Genomic DNA, 15,819 nt, shown 5'->3' on the forward strand with positions numbered 1-15,819 from the left:
CTGAAGGTGTTTCCTAAAAAGAAATTACTCGCCGTGTGGCTGCCATGTACGTTGAACATTGCATTTCATTGGCCACTGTGAAACGTTGGAACAAACGGTTCAAAGAAGGACGTGAAAGTTGCAAAGGCGATCTAAGACCGGGCCAAAGCCACCGTGCAATCACCCCCAACAAAAATGCAAAGGTTGATGAGCTGATAAGACAAGAACGGAGGATAAGCATCGACGAACTGGCATAGCGTGTGAACATCAGTCAGCGTTCGGTTCACGCCATAATTCATGAACATCTCGGTTATCGGCTCTCGTGTGCGCAATGGGCGCCCAAGATTTTGAACCACTGCCAGAAGACGGAGAAGTTCGGCGCTGCCTTGACTCATCTGAGAGAGAGAGAGAGAAGGGAAGACGGAAAGGCAGGGAGGTTAACCAGACGGAGTCCAGTTTGCTACCCTACACGTGGGGAGGGGAATGGGGAGTGAAAGAGAGAAAGAGAGAGAACTTAGGTGTAGGATGTCTATAGTCGGGCACTGAAGTCTGTTGCCCTCAGGTAGCGAAAAAGCGCTCGAACTGCTTTCTGGGCTAATGAACTGTGAGGCCAGGCTCCCAAGATCTTCGCTTCCGTAAACGCCCTGTCATCCAGTCTATTTAAGACACACTGGAGAGTCTCACGTTGATTATCGAAGCGAAAACAGTGGCACAGATGGTGATTGATAGTCTCTTCACACTTGCACTTAGCGCACATTGGTGAATCCGCCATTCCTCATCTGATCCATTGACTCATCTGATCCAATATCACAGTCAGGGTGACCACTTCTTGTCTGTAATTGTGACCGGGGACGAACCATGGTGCCACTACTACAAGCCTGAAACCCGACGGCAAAGCTTACAGTGGAAGCATTCGTAATCACCACCCCCCAGAAAGCAAAGGCCGCCGTTTCCACCGTAAAGTATTGACTTTTTTTTTTATCGTCAGGGGCCATCACTGATAGAATTTGCGAAATATTGAGAGACTATCAATTGTTTCCGATATCGTGAACCGCTGGATTGTCTGCGTGTCGCAATCAAGAACAAACGACGTGGAAAATTGACGAATGAGGTCATCTTGTTCCACGACAATGCCCGTCCCCACGTCGCGGATGTGGTTAATATAAAAATGGCAAAGTTCAAGTGCGAAACGCTGCAACATCCGCCATACAGCTTAGACCTGTCGCCGTACGACCTCCACATTTTGGGACAACTGAAGAAGCAGCTCAAGGGAGCCAGATTTGTGTCGGACGATGACGTCTAAGAGTCAGTTGCCGACTTCTTGAAGCAGCAGCCCAAGGAGTCCCAAGACGGGAATCATGCGACTCGTTAGTCAATAATGGCACAAATGTCTAAATGCTCATGGCGACTACTCTTAAATAATGTACCCCGTTTGTCATACATTCGCATTGGCTTACTTTCATTTGACTCGTCCTCGTATTTTTTTTTTCAGAACTCCAGCTTTTTATACGTGCTCTGTGTTGACACTATAATTTCGGTGCAATTACTCACGATGCACGACCGGTGAGAGCTGCTCCTGCGTAACACATTGGAACAAATGACAGCGTCATTGAGATTTGTCACTGGCCGTTGCATGTGTACAAGAACCTAAACTATGTTCTTGAACGACAGTTTCATTAACATGTTTGTCCTCAACTTGTTCATTTCATGGCCTTTACATTTTTCATATCAGCGGCATGCACTGTTTTGTTGGTTTCGAACTGATATAGTTCGAAAGTTCGTGTGATATTTTCTTTACTTATTAAATAGACAAAAAACATGTAAGCATTGATATCAGTTATTTTGGGCACAATTTCTGGCACATACGAGTATATTCTTTTATTAATTAATTGACTTGTTTTGACAGTGCGTAGCGTTCAAGCATTCGTTTTCAGCATATTTGGCAATGGCAATGCAGTTATTATTGATGTATTTGATCGCTCGACAAATTGTTTAAGAGGAAGCTTTAGCTCGGGCCCAACTCTGACGCGGCCCATTGAAGTACACGTAAAACGCGGAAACGTTTTTTCGAGATAACCCCTGAATTGTTTTTAATGAAATTTGTTGCATTTCAGAGAGAAAGTTGAATTCTAGTGTCTCTTGAAAGCGGAATTTCGATTTAGTGCCCGAATTTTGTTTAAAATATTTTGAAAAAATTGAAAGTTCTAAAAAGATAGAAGCACGACGTTTACAAACTAATAGCTCTGCATCAAGAAAAGATATCGCGGTTCTGTAAACGGGATCTACTATAACAGTCAAAGCGGACAAATTTGTGAGTCAATTTCTTACGTGAATTGGTTACGTTGTGTACGAGGGTTCTGCAAAAGCCGTATTTCCATACTAAATTTTTTAAGATTCATGTGTAACATATAACTTTTGTCCGCTGTAGATGTACTGTTAGATGCAATTCACCGAATTAGGATATCGTTTTTCATGGTTGAGTTACAATTTTAAACTTGATAGTTTTGTTTTCTGAAATTGCGATTTTTGCCAATTTTCAATGAATAATTGACGACCTAAATGAAAAATTCGAAACGGTCACTAGAATTTAAGTTTTGTTTTAACGCAACAAACCTTTTCAAATTTAGTGCAATGGTTGCCGAGAAAAACGAATTCTCCTTCTACATATATTTAGATTGGAGCACCCGAGCTAAAGCTTCCTTTTAAGGAGGAGGCCGAGCTGCAACTTGAGCCCCCCCACCCCGAAAGAAATTTCTGGCTACGCCACTGGAAGCCCACTCCATGCAGGAGCAAGTTAACGTCTCAGTTCACATCAGGACCATCTCTCCTCACTCTTGAAAGGTATCTGCTTTTAATCCCGTCGTCTTCCCTAGGCGAATCGACTACGGAATCTGAAGACTGTCCAACAGCAAATCACCATCGTCGACTCCGTTGTGATCACGCCCATGCTATCCATAACCCGCAGTAATTCCGCCTCGAAGAAACGTGTTTTAATTTGTGGAAGAAAAAAATCATCCGGCGACACCTGGTTCGTTCGTCGTGGCCCACCCCGTTCTTCGCTCAGTCTGCAAGGTGAAGGACAGGCTGAGCACCTTTTGTGGAATCCTGCAACAGCCGGTTTACATGCTGTCTTTCTTCTTTGCTGAGTCGGCCAGGGAAAGGGCGGCCGAGGTCTTTTTCGTGGAACCTTGTAACAGCTGGTTTACACGCTGTCTTTACGGCTGGATAAGTGCCGAGGGATGGGTGGTAATTTCACTCGTATAAATAACTGCGCCTATCCATTCGTTATCGTGGTTCCCTCTCATTCATCCTTTTCTCTGGTTTCCAGGTAATGGTGGGGTGAGCGCTTTTAGTCGTTGTCCACGCCGCGCTGACGACTGGCTAGGAGGTGCAGTGATTTGACACGTGGCAAACGTTTACTTAACACCCTTCGTGGTGTTGAGACGTAGCAAGGCTCCCGGAGTCATGCTACCACAAATACGTGCAAGACTGCAGTGAGCTATGTCGCAATACCTGCGTTGCCAAGGGCTGCAACTGGGAGCAGATAAGTGCACTGCGATGGCGTTCCCATGGGAGCTCGTGTGTTGCTATCGAATCATCATCAATGGCAATGCCATTCCATATGTTGCCCACCACAGTTACCTCGGCGTCGTCATTGACCGCGGAACATCATGATCGAAGCAAGTCGCAACGTTAAAGAAAAACTTGGCTGGACTTACTAAACTTTTTCGCTTTCTGGCCGGTATGAAGCGGGGCCCGTCTGAGCATTAGCTACTCCGGCTGTATCAGGCTCTTTTCGTCGGATACATTCGGTACAGTCGGTCAATTATTTCAAGTACGAGCGCGTCATTCATGTGTACGTTGGAAAGTTCCCAGGGACAGATGCTGAGAGTATGCCCGGGTTTCCGCGTTGTATTTCAACGTATCGTGCAATAGAGAAAGCTCGCGTTACCTATGTGACGATGCGAACCTCCTTCAAGTGTTGCTGCGGGTGCCGAGTCCTCACCCTTGTAGAAACTTCCCAACAAGCGGCCCGACTCCCCTTTTTCGAGAGCCTAGAATCCGCAAAACCGTCCCGCTTTGCCCTCGCTGATCTTCCAGATTTTCCCCCATGGGTGATGTCCAAAATACGAGTACGACTCTCGATTCCTGGTATTTCTAAAAAATTCTGGATACCTATCATGGACCTTAGACAACCTACACTTGAATATATGGTGAAAGTATATGGCTTGTCGGATCATGTGTACAAAGACGGAATGGTATCGACTTCTGCGGCTGTTGTGACGTTCGTCGTGCCTGCACATGGGCAATTCGACGGCTTCGTCCGCGTAACAGGACAGCACCAACATCCATGGAACTACAGTGCCATCTATATTTGGCGACGACCACGTCAAGCATGGACAGTATTCGATGACGTGAAATCAGCTCTGCAGCTACTTAGAGTTGTAATGAAAGAAAGCTCATACAGATTGTTGCCTCTTGACACTGCCGAGCTGAGCACCCTAGCGGAATAGAACGGCCCCTACATTACATTTCATTGAATTCCCCTCTCACTGTGGTGTACATGGAAATAAACTGACCGATGTTGAAGCGAAGAAGGCCCTTGAAGACTCAGAGACACTGCTTACAATTCCATTATCAAGAAGGAATGCCAACAGATTTCTCTCAAGTATTATCCGAAAAGCGATAGAAAAACACTGGAAGCGTCCGGGAAACTACCACAGACGACTCCAGAGATTAGAACTTGGTATAAAATTCAAGCTACCACCAAAAAGTCAGCGCAGGCGTGCCAGTCTTTGCCACGGGCTTAGGCTGGAGGTGTTATTTACGCGTGGGTACGCTTAATGTGTACGCTTAATGCATACGCTATATAACTTAGCGCGTACACTTAATGCGAGACTCCGAGTCTCCAGTCTGTGAGCTGTGCCATGTGCAGGGACTATGGGACGCGTGCTGTGTGACTGTCCTCAGTACGTGGAAGAGCGACAGAAATCGACTGATGATCTTGCGCGCCTCGAGAGCCAGCCGTTGTCAGAGGGCGTTATATTGGACCTTTGGCGTGACCGCAAATCTTGTTTTCAGGCCTTACTTAACCTTTCTTAAAAAGTACAGTTCTAGACTCTAGGCGTTGAGTAGATTTGCTTGTTATACGTTTTGCATCTTCCTTCTGCGGTCATCGGCACCAACCATGTTCCTCTTTCATTCTCTCTTCCCCTTACACCCGCGCAATGTAGCTGGCTAGAGGAATGTACCTCACGCCGAGCTCTCAGTATTTCGCATCATTAAACTTCTGTCTCTCCCTCGGCTAAAGCCACCTGGGAGCCACATACATAAGTATTATTGTACAGCAGCCATGACTCTACTGAAATACACAGTTAACTTGCCCAATTTAGAATCAAGGTGTAAAATTTCCAGGCTCTGTCTGTATCACAAATTTTACAGCACGTCAGCTGTTGACAGCGTTTCTTCTCTTACATATCACGAACAAACAGTTCATTCATCGCGTGGTCTTCGAAGATCGCACTTTCGATCTTTTTTTCGTTCGAACAGCCTGCCCGGAGAAGATTTGCACCATTTCAACTCCGCTAACTTCAAGAACGCAATTTAAGGCATATTCCTTCATTTATTTAGGCTCTCCATCCGTCAAAGCGTAATCAGAGGCATGTACTATTATACAACAATGCCTTATAGTAACGTCATTATTAATTAAGAATTGCAATAATTACTTAACTAAATGTAAAAACGCCTATTGGACACTGCCTATTCCAACTCATTGGAGTGACGCGTACTTGATAAAGAGGTTGGCCTGAAGATAGTTGAACGATGTGGTTTAACCAGGGAGGGTACTATCACGTTATATTATTTGGTAGGTCGCGGGTTTTATAAGGTGGCAACAAAAAAAAAAAGTTCCGCTAAGTGAACTACTGATGCGGATTTCTTTTGTGTCTTTTATTAAACGCGCGATCATTGTGCGAAAAAGAAAAACAAATCGAGCAGGCTGTATCAGAGACGCAGCCACAGTGGGGTTCGTGAAACATGTTGTGCGTGCTGCAGACCCTGAATGGGCACTATAGGGTACCAAAATGGACGTAACCAAATACACAAATTTACATTTATTCGCGCATAAGAGTGCTTACAAGCCTAACATATGTTACGTTATGTTACTCATGTTGTGTTAGTGGGCGTTTTAAAGTGTAATTTTGAAATCGGGCTCGCTCCGTATTCGTTTATTTTAACGGAGGAGGTTTGGGCACTTCAGAGTAAAACAAAAAAAAATATGACCGTCCCCTGCTGGTGGCGCCTGAGACTGACCGGCACCGTTCGAGCCCGCCACCCCCGTAGATGGCTGGGGCTCCTGCGCTTGCATCAATCTTCTGTGCTTGCCCTCTCGATGGAGACGGACAAGTCCTCCTTGATCAAAGGGATTGGATACCGCTTCGTCTTGCTGGCCGAGTCTCTTCCCGTAATTTCTGAACCATACATGTGTCGAACGCGGGGCGCCATAACCGTGCAAGCGTGAAATTTCTACAATTAATTGCACACGTCTAGGTCTAGTAGCTCTTGAGAAACATATGTTTATATTTGATCGATTGTACCTTATATGGCTGAGTGAGCTCTCTCAAACGCCACCGCTCCACAAACGTACTACAGAGCAATGCCTCTCTGAACGCCGAGCGAAAGGCTAAATGTAGCTCATATTGCGTCAATGTAGCAAATGTAGCAAATATTGCGTCACGTGCGGCGCGAAAATGGTGCCATCTGTGCCCGGCCAACATGTACGACCGAGTAATGGCTTATTAAGGCTGTTTGGGATCGGACTGCTGGTACGATCTGTTGGGAACTCGGCGCAGACGCCCGTGGTTGTACCTGGGTCGCAAGCCCCAAGGGTAGCGTTGGCCTGGCGGCCTGGGGTACAACTGGAAGCATCCGAAGGTCCCGGCAAAGCATGAGTCGACTGGTAACAACAAAACAACTTGTTTATTTTAACATCGCAAAGAGTTGGCGGTCAGGTTTGACCGAAGTAGAGAGACGGGAGAGCACTTCACTCAACAGAAGAAATCGGAGCCCTCCTTTTGGCGTCCGGGGGCAGCTGTTTTTATACTCTCGCAGTTGAGGGCAAGAAGGAACCCCTCAAAAGACGAGCACGTGAATGTACAATGGGCTAATGGTGACGCACACTGTCGTAGCGATGCCGTAGCACCATGTCGAGCACGATCTCGTAGCACCCTGTCGTGGCGCTGCCGGTCGGACACAATGACTGTAATGAGAGGATGGTCCCTGCTTTGGCATCGCCTGTTTCGGGCACAATGACTGGAACGAGATCCCTGCTTTGGCATCGCCTGTTTCGGGCACAATGACTGGAATGAGATCCCTGCTTTGGCATCGCCTGTTTCGGGCACAATGACTGGAATGCGAGGATGATCCCTAGGCGGTCGCATCGCCGCAGTCGCGCCTGGAAACACCTGGCGATGAGTGTTGCGGCGACGACGATCGGGCCAAAATGTCTGCCGCCCCGCCGCAGTCGCGCCGGCAAAACCACGTGTCGCAGGCGAAACGCAACAGACCGCCCCGCCGGGGGAAGGAGATCCCGATGGACAGGGGACTGCATCCGCTGTCCGGAGGGATGTCGCTCGATGATGCTCATAACCGAAGTCGGGCGCCCCTCGACGTTTCTTGAGCGCAGCGCACAGAGAAGGCCTCGTTCTCTCGTTCAGGTTCGCACGGGACACTGCAAAGTGACTTCGGGAGAGTTCACATTTTTGTTCTCGTTCCCGGCAAGCGTTAGAACTACGCTGAAACTCAACCGCTCAGTCAGCAAGCACGGCACAACCCTCACTAAGCCCTGCCAGGCTCTTTCCCCTTGTTATACCACTGCCTAGTTCCTTACAGTAGTCTAGCATCACTCAGAACGCGTCCACAAATTGAAAAATTGCACTAGAAAGCATATCATCACTTTGAAACACTAAACAAAAGCAATATGTTAAAAAAAAATCCTGCCTCAGGAAGAAAAACATCAGTAACAAACAATTTTGAGGCTGATTCCTACGTTAGGGGCTTCGACTTAAGCCATCGGCGTTACCGTTGAGACTCCCCTTTTTGTAACGCACCTCAAAGGAATATTGTTGTAAAGCGAGGCTCCAGCGCAGGAGGCGGCCATTTTTGGGAGAGATGGTCTGCAGCCATTGGAGAGGGCAGTGATCCGTCTCAATGATAAACCTCGAGCCGGCTAGATAGCATGACAATTTCTGAACGGCCCACACGAGACATGCACACTCTTTCTCGGTGGCGCTATACGCCTGCTCACGACTGGTCAGCTTACGACTAGCATACAGGACGGGGTGTTCTACTTCTCCATTTTCCCGTTGGCACAGCACAACGCCCATGCCTCGCTCACTAGCATCGCACTGAACAATGAACCCTTTTGTATAGTCTGGCGATCGTAGCACAGGCTGGCTTGTTAGGGCACTCTTTAGGGCGCTAAAAGCTCTTTCCTTTGTCTCGTCCCAGACGACTGTTTGAGGCTCTGTCTTTCTTAGAGCATCCGTCAGGGGAGCCGCGATATCAGAGTACCTAGGGATGTACCTCTGATAGTAGCCGGCGACACCTAAGAACGACCGAATATCGGTCTTCGTGCGCGGTTGCGGGAAGTCTCGCACAGCGGCCACCTTTATTTCAGAGGGGCGGCGACGACCCTGACCAATCACGTGACCGAGGTAGACAACCTCGGTCTGTGCTAACTGGCACTTAGGAGCCTTTACTGTCAAGCCCGCTTCGCGCAGGCGGGTTAGCACTGCCCGCAAGTGTGCCATATGCTCAGACCAGGATGCGGAGAATATCGCTACGTCGTCTAGATACGGTAAAGCGAATTCTTGCTGTCCCCGTAACACTTTATCCATGAGGCTTGAAAAACAGTATGGCGCGTTCTTCAAACCAAAACTCAACACTTTAGGACGGAATGTTCCCATTGGTGAAATGAACGCCGCATACCTACTAGCCTCTTCTGTAAGTGGAACCTGCCAATAACCCCTGACAAGATCTAGGGTGGAAATAAACTGAGCGCTACTAACTTTCTCAAGGCGCTCCTCGATGTTAGGGATCGGATAAATTTGATCCTTAGTGATGGAATTAAGCCTGCGGTAGTCGACGCAAGGACGAGGTTCCTTGCCCGGTACCTCAACTAAAATCAAAGGGGAGGTATAATCACTCTCACCTGCCTCAATAACACCGAGCTGTAGCATTTTCTTTACCTCAGCCTCCATAATATCGCTCTGGCGGGGTGACACCCGATACGCCTTGGATCGTACTGGCTCTGGGGAGGTAAGTTCTATATCATGAGTAAGTACAGAAGTCCTACCAGGCCTCTCAGAGAACAGACCTTGAAACTCTTGTAATAGCTGGTGTAGTTCGGTTTTCTGCTCAGGCGACAGCGGTGCTTTACTGATAAGGTCACTAATGACTTGACCGGTGTCTTCCCTGTTCGTCACTGAGCCTAGTCCCGGAAGCTCGACCGGAAGCTCTTCAGGAACGTTTACCATCATGCACACCACTGCTTCCCTTTGTCTATAAGGTTTGAGCAGATTACAGTGGTAAACTTGCTGTGCTTTCCGCTTTCCTGGCAGACTTACCACGTAGTTAACGTCCGACAGTTTCTGAACAATTCGTGCTGGGCCCTCCCACTGCACGTCTAGTTTGTTGTTTAGCGATGTGCGCAATATCATGACCTCATCGCCAACCTCAAAACGACGGGCCCTGGCTGTCCGATCATAATAAACCTTGGCCCTCTGCTGGGCCTTTGTCATTGCTTCACCTGACAACTCTTGTGCCCTTCTTAAGCGTTCGAGGAGCTTAAGTACGTACTCCACCACGACTGGGTCGTCGCCCCTACCTTCCCATGATTCTCGAAGCATGCGAAGCGGAGATCGAAGCGAGCGACCGTACACCAGTTCAGCTGGCGAAAACCCCGTAGCCGCATGCGGCGCGGTCCTTAAAGCAAACATCACCCCAGGCAGACACAGCTCCCAGTCAGTTTGATGTTCAAAACACAAGGCTCTCAACACGCGCTTCATGACGGAGTGGAGCTTCTCAACGGAATTCGACTGTGGGTGGTACACTGAGCTGTGTAACAGCTTTACCCCACACCTTTCGAGAAAAGTTGTCGTCAAAGCGCTAGTAAACACTGTGCCCTGATCTGATTGAATTTCTGCAGGAAAACCAACTCGCGCAAATATGGACAGTAGTGCATTGACTATCTCAACTGAGCTGAGTTCTTTAAGCGGCACTGCTTCAGGGAACTTTGTCGCTGGGCAGATCACAGTCAAAATGTGTCTGTACCCCGTGGCTGTTACCGGCAGAGGTCCCACTGTATCAATAACGAGCCGTCTAAAAGGCTCCGTAATGATAGGTACCAATTTCAACGGCGCCCTCGATTTGTCCCCTGGTTTGCCCACCCGCTGACAAGTGTCACATGTCCTCACGAAATGGTCTGCGTCCCGAAAACACCCTGGCCAATAGTACTCTTGCAAGAGACGGTCCTTAGTTTTCTTAACTCCTAGGTGTCCGGACCACGAACCCCCGTGTGACAAGCGCAACAGATCCTGACGATAGCATTGAGGCACGACCAGCTGATCGAACTCCACTCCTCTGCGGTCTAGATACTTCCGGTACAGGACTCCACCTCTTTCCACAAAACGCGCAGTTTTCCTGGCGATACCTTCTTTGACATTGCAGCGCACGTTTTCCAGGCTGCCATCCTTTTTTTGCTCGGCTATCAAAGCCGACCGGCTGACTTTTAGCAACCTATCAAGTCCGTCTGACGTAGGCGCGATGAGCAAATCAGTAGATAGCTCTTCTAACTTTCCCGTGTCGGGCATTTCCTCTCCAGTATCTGGCGCCTTTAACGTTACAGACTCAAGTTTATTCAGTTCGGGCGTGCTCGGAATATCAGCTTGCTGCGCCTCTGACCCTTTTTCGTTGTTTGATAACGTCGGCCCCGCAACTACCGCCTTTGCAGCGAGCTCCCGAACCTTCGATCTGGTTAAGGCCTGAACACTAGCTTCACCAAACAAAAGCCCCTTCTCGCGCAGGAGGTGATCGGACCTGTTTGAAAATAGGTACGGGTACTGGGGTGGCAGCATAGATGACACTGCCGCCTCTGTCTCAAGCGCTCCGAAAGGTCCTTCAATAAGCACTTTTGCTACCGGCGGACACACGCTATGAGCTTCCACGGCTTGCTTGATCCATGCGCACTCGCCCGTGAACATATGGGGTTCTACGTAAGACGGGTGAACTACATCCATCGTAGCTGCGGAATCGCAAAGCACTCGGCACTCTTTCCCGTTTACGAGGAGGTCTCGCATGTAAGGCTCGAGAAGCTTCATGTTCTCGTCAGTGCTGCCTATTGAAAAAAACACAACTTTTGGTGTTGTTTCCGGACACTGCGCCGAAAAGTGACCCGGCTTCTGGCACGTATAACAAACGCCCGCTCGCCTCATCTCGAACCGCTTTCTGCGTTCGGCTTCGGCTGCCGCCGTCTCCTTAGGTTCGGTCGCACTGCTTCCACTCGCATCCGCACTACGCGTGTTCCCCTTTGCTCTCATGGGTGTGAACTTCGGCCTCTCGAACTTCGAGCCAAATTCACCCTTTTGACCATCCTTAGCTCCGCGAGCTCGACGCGTCACAAACTCCTCGGCTAGCTCAGCGGCTCTAGCCACCGTACTCACGTCTGGCCTATCCAAGACCCAGTATCGCACGTTCTCCGGTAACCGACTATAAAACTGTTCTAGCCCGAAACACTGCAGAACTTTATCGTGGTCACCAAACGCTTTCTCTTCTTTGAGCCACTCCTGCATGTTCGACATAAGCCTATACGCAAACTCTGTATATGACTCACTTCTGCCTTTCTCATTTTCCCGAAACTTCCGACGGAACGCCTCCGCAGACAGCCGGTACTTTTTTAGAAGACTCGATTTCACTGTGTCGAAATCCTCTGCCTCCTCTCTATCCAAGCGAGCGACTACGTCGGCCGCCTCGCCGGGTAACAAAGTGAGCAAGCGCTGTGGCCACGTTTCCCGAGAGAACCCCTGCTTCTCGCACGTTCGCTCAAAGTTAACCAGGAACAAACCAATGTCCTCTCCAAGCTTAAACGGCCGCATCAGGTCAGTCATTTTGAACAATACTCGTTCTCCTGCACCGTGTGCCTGACTTCCATTACGAGCGCGTTCCATCTCTACCTCGAGACGCTTCATTTCCAAAGCGTGTTCGCGCTCTTCTTTTTTCTCTTGTTGCTCTCGCTCTTTCTGTTCTTTACGTTCACGCTCTTCTTTTTCTTTCTGTTCTTTAAGTTCGCGCTCCTGTTTCTCTTTTTGCTCTTTAAGTTCGCGCTCCTGTCTTTTTGACCTCTCCTCAATAGTCTCAAGGCATTCCGACAGCTCGTCATCCTCAGCCTCTAACTCAAGAATAGCCTTTAGCAGTTCAGGTTTTCTTAGTTTGTCTGAGACATCCAGACCCAACTCTCTTGCAAGCTCCAACAATTTCGGTTTGCGCAACGACTTCAAATCCATGGCTGCTCTGAATGCTGCTTTCTCTACTGCTTACTATTGTCTTGCCGCAAACTAACCCGGCAGCAACGACAACCACAATTACCAGCTCTGTTTCTGACACTAACAAAAGCCTGGCAAAGCTCAGAAGAAGAAAGTCCCGCACTCACCAAACCTCGCAGGCAGGAATTCCGCGCAGTCGTTCCGCTGCAGGCAACCAGTCGTCACACAGGGCTCGTTGCACTGCTCCCGGATCGTCGTTGAGCTGCTCAGCATACAGTCAACTGCATCTCTTCGCTGCTGGCCTCCGTTGTCGCGATCTCGCCGCTGGCAACCAGATGTTTGACGTCGGAGGTGATCTCACCGCTGCCAACCAGATGTTTGGGATCGGACTGCTGGTACGATCTGTTGGGAACTCGGCGCAGACGCCCGTGGTTGTACCTGGGTCGCAAGCCCCAAGGGTAGCGTTGGCCTGGCGGCCTGGGGTACAACTGGAAGCATCCGAAGGTCCCGGCAAAGCATGAGTCGACTGGTAACAACAAAACAACTTGTTTATTTTAACATCGCAAAGAGTTGGCGGTCAGGTTTGACCGAAGTAGAGAGACGGGAGAGCACTTCACTCAACAGAAGAAATCGGAGCCCTCCTTTTGGCGTCCGGGGGCAGCTGTTTTTATACTCTCGCAGTTGAGGGCAAGAAGGAACCCCTCAAAAGACGAGCACGTGAATGTACAATGGGCTAATGGTGACGCACACTGTCGTAGCGATGCCGTAGCACCATGTCGAGCACGATCTCGTAGCACCCTGTCGTGGCGCTGCCGGTCGGACACAATGACTGTAATGAGAGGATGGTCCCTGCTTTGGCATCGCCTGTTTCGGGCACAATGACTGGAACGAGATCCCTGCTTTGGCATCGCCTGTTTCGGGCACAATGACTGGAATGAGATCCCTGCTTTGGCATCGCCTGTTTCGGGCACAATGACTGGAATGCGAGGATGATCCCTAGGCGGTCGCATCGCCGCAGTCGCGCCTGGAAACACCTGGCGATGAGTGTTGCGGCGACGACGATCGGGCCAAAATGTCTGCCGCCCCGCCGCAGTCGCGCCGGCAAAACCACGTGTCGCAGGCGAAACGCAACAAGGCGGAAGCCTTGGACGGCTCACGGGACGAAAAATCCGATGTCTGGCGTTACGCCGTCCGGCGTTATGGCTCCACAATTCATGGCACCAAAATTCATAGGGAGTCGAACCCTCGACCTTTGGTGGGAGTCGAATCCACTACCTGTGGTAATTAAGGCAAATTTAATTAAGACCCACGACAATTCGCGGGAGTCAAACCCTCGACCTTTGGTGGGAGTCGAGCCCACGACCTTTGGTCCTAATTAGAGCGAATTAGGCCATCAATTCCTTTATTGGAAAGCATGAAGCCGAGGCGAAGAAGGAGCATCAGCACGACCTGTGGTGCTAATTAAGGCGCAGTTAAATAAGATAAATTAAGGCACTCGAACCCACGACCTCTGTTGGGAATCGAACACTGTACCATTGGTTCGAATCGAACGCATGACCTGTGGGTTGAATTAAGGCAAGTTTAATTAAGTTAATTACGATATACTTAATTAATGCACTAGTACCCACGACCTTTGGTGGGAGTCGAACCGTCGACTTGTGGTGGAAGTGTAACCGACTTGGAGATATGGGCGAACCGGCCGTATCTCCAAGTTGGATTCCAATTGACATCGTGGAGGTCTAGAGTCGAACTCGCTAACTTTGGTGTTAATTAAGGCGAAGTGAATTAAGGCACAGTTAATTAAGGCACTCGAGCCCACGACCTTTTATGGGAGTCGAACCCACTTGGAGATGTGGGCGAATTGGCAGTACTTCCAAGTTAGATTCCAATTGACATGGTGAAGATCGAGAGCCGAACCCCCTAGCATTTGTGTTAATTAGGGCGAATTGAATTAAAGCACAGTTAATTAAGGCACTCGAACCCACGGCCTTTGGTGGCAGTCGAACCCACTTGGAGATATGGGCGAATTGGCAGTACCTGCAAATTGGATTCCAATTAACATATTGTGGAGGACGAGAGTGGAACCCACGACATTTGCTGTTAATCAAGGCGAAATTAATTAAGGGTCCGTGAGTCTGATAGAGTTAATTAAGGCACTCGAACACACGACCTTTAATGTTAAGTAGGGAGAAGTTATTCGAAGGTAGAGTTAATTAAGGCACTCAAACCCACGATATTTGGTGGGGGGAAATAAGTAATAGGAAGTAAGAATGCAATGAAATGAAAATGTCAAGTAATGTAATTAATGTCTCGTGAGCGGGCAGGCTTTCGCCTTCATCCTCTTTAGCGTATGCTAAAGTAACTGCCAACTTTTTTTTCCTCTGAACAGCGATACCTAATTAAGGCGCGTGGACCGTACGGTTAGAAAGATACACACGCTTTTCGTGGAGCAGTTTGCTCTAGAGGAACGAGATGGCGCTTTCGATAGAGCGCCGCACGTTGCCTCAAGCGAAAGCACACGAATGCCAAACCATTATCGCTTCTGCCCTGTTACTGTGGGATCAGCTGTCGGAAACGTAACTGAGTGAGCCCTAACGCATTGTGCTCCATTCATGCTGCTAAATGTGGAACGGTAGAGGAAAAGCATGTGGAATAGTGAGCTGGCAAAAATAATGACTGGCATGTCAAGGAATGGAATAATACGTGTGACCAAGTCAAACGAGTATGTGAGTTTGCAGGGCATATCGACTTGAAACGAATTTCGAAGATGACACTGGTTTAGGGACATGCGCCGTCATACTTGCGGTAAAAATGCACTGTTGTTCCACTTACTTCTTTAAGCAAACCCTGTTTTATGTATTGAAGCACGAAAGTAACTGGAACGCAAATGCATTTTGTTGGGCAATTCGAAAATTAATATTTCGAAACTGGTGTAGTCTTGAGCGTTCGTTCCGAGTGGATATGCCTTGCGAACTGACCGGCTACAACTCGTAGATTGAAATATATGCGCTGTAACGTGAATAATTACAACGTTAATTAATGTAGGTATGTTATTTGTTCAGTTAAGCTGCGATAGCGATGATCCCACTGTCGCAGCGCGATGGCTGCAAACTGCTGGGTGACGTAAGCAGAATGTCGCCTCGATGTGCGCGGCGGCAGCCTCATAGTTTCGGTTTCGCGTGCTCTGATTCTCCGTACCACATTTGCGCGAGTAATCGCATTTTTCCAGATCCAAAGGCTCATATGGCTTGTTAGGAGAGATCGCTTCAATTTCCCAGTTACGATGAATTCGATGAAACTT

Source organism: Dermacentor variabilis, chromosome 1 (genome assembly GCF_050947875.1).
Source record: "Dermacentor variabilis isolate Ectoservices chromosome 1, ASM5094787v1, whole genome shotgun sequence".
In the NCBI taxonomy this organism is placed as follows: domain Eukaryota; kingdom Metazoa; phylum Arthropoda; class Arachnida; order Ixodida; family Ixodidae; genus Dermacentor; species Dermacentor variabilis.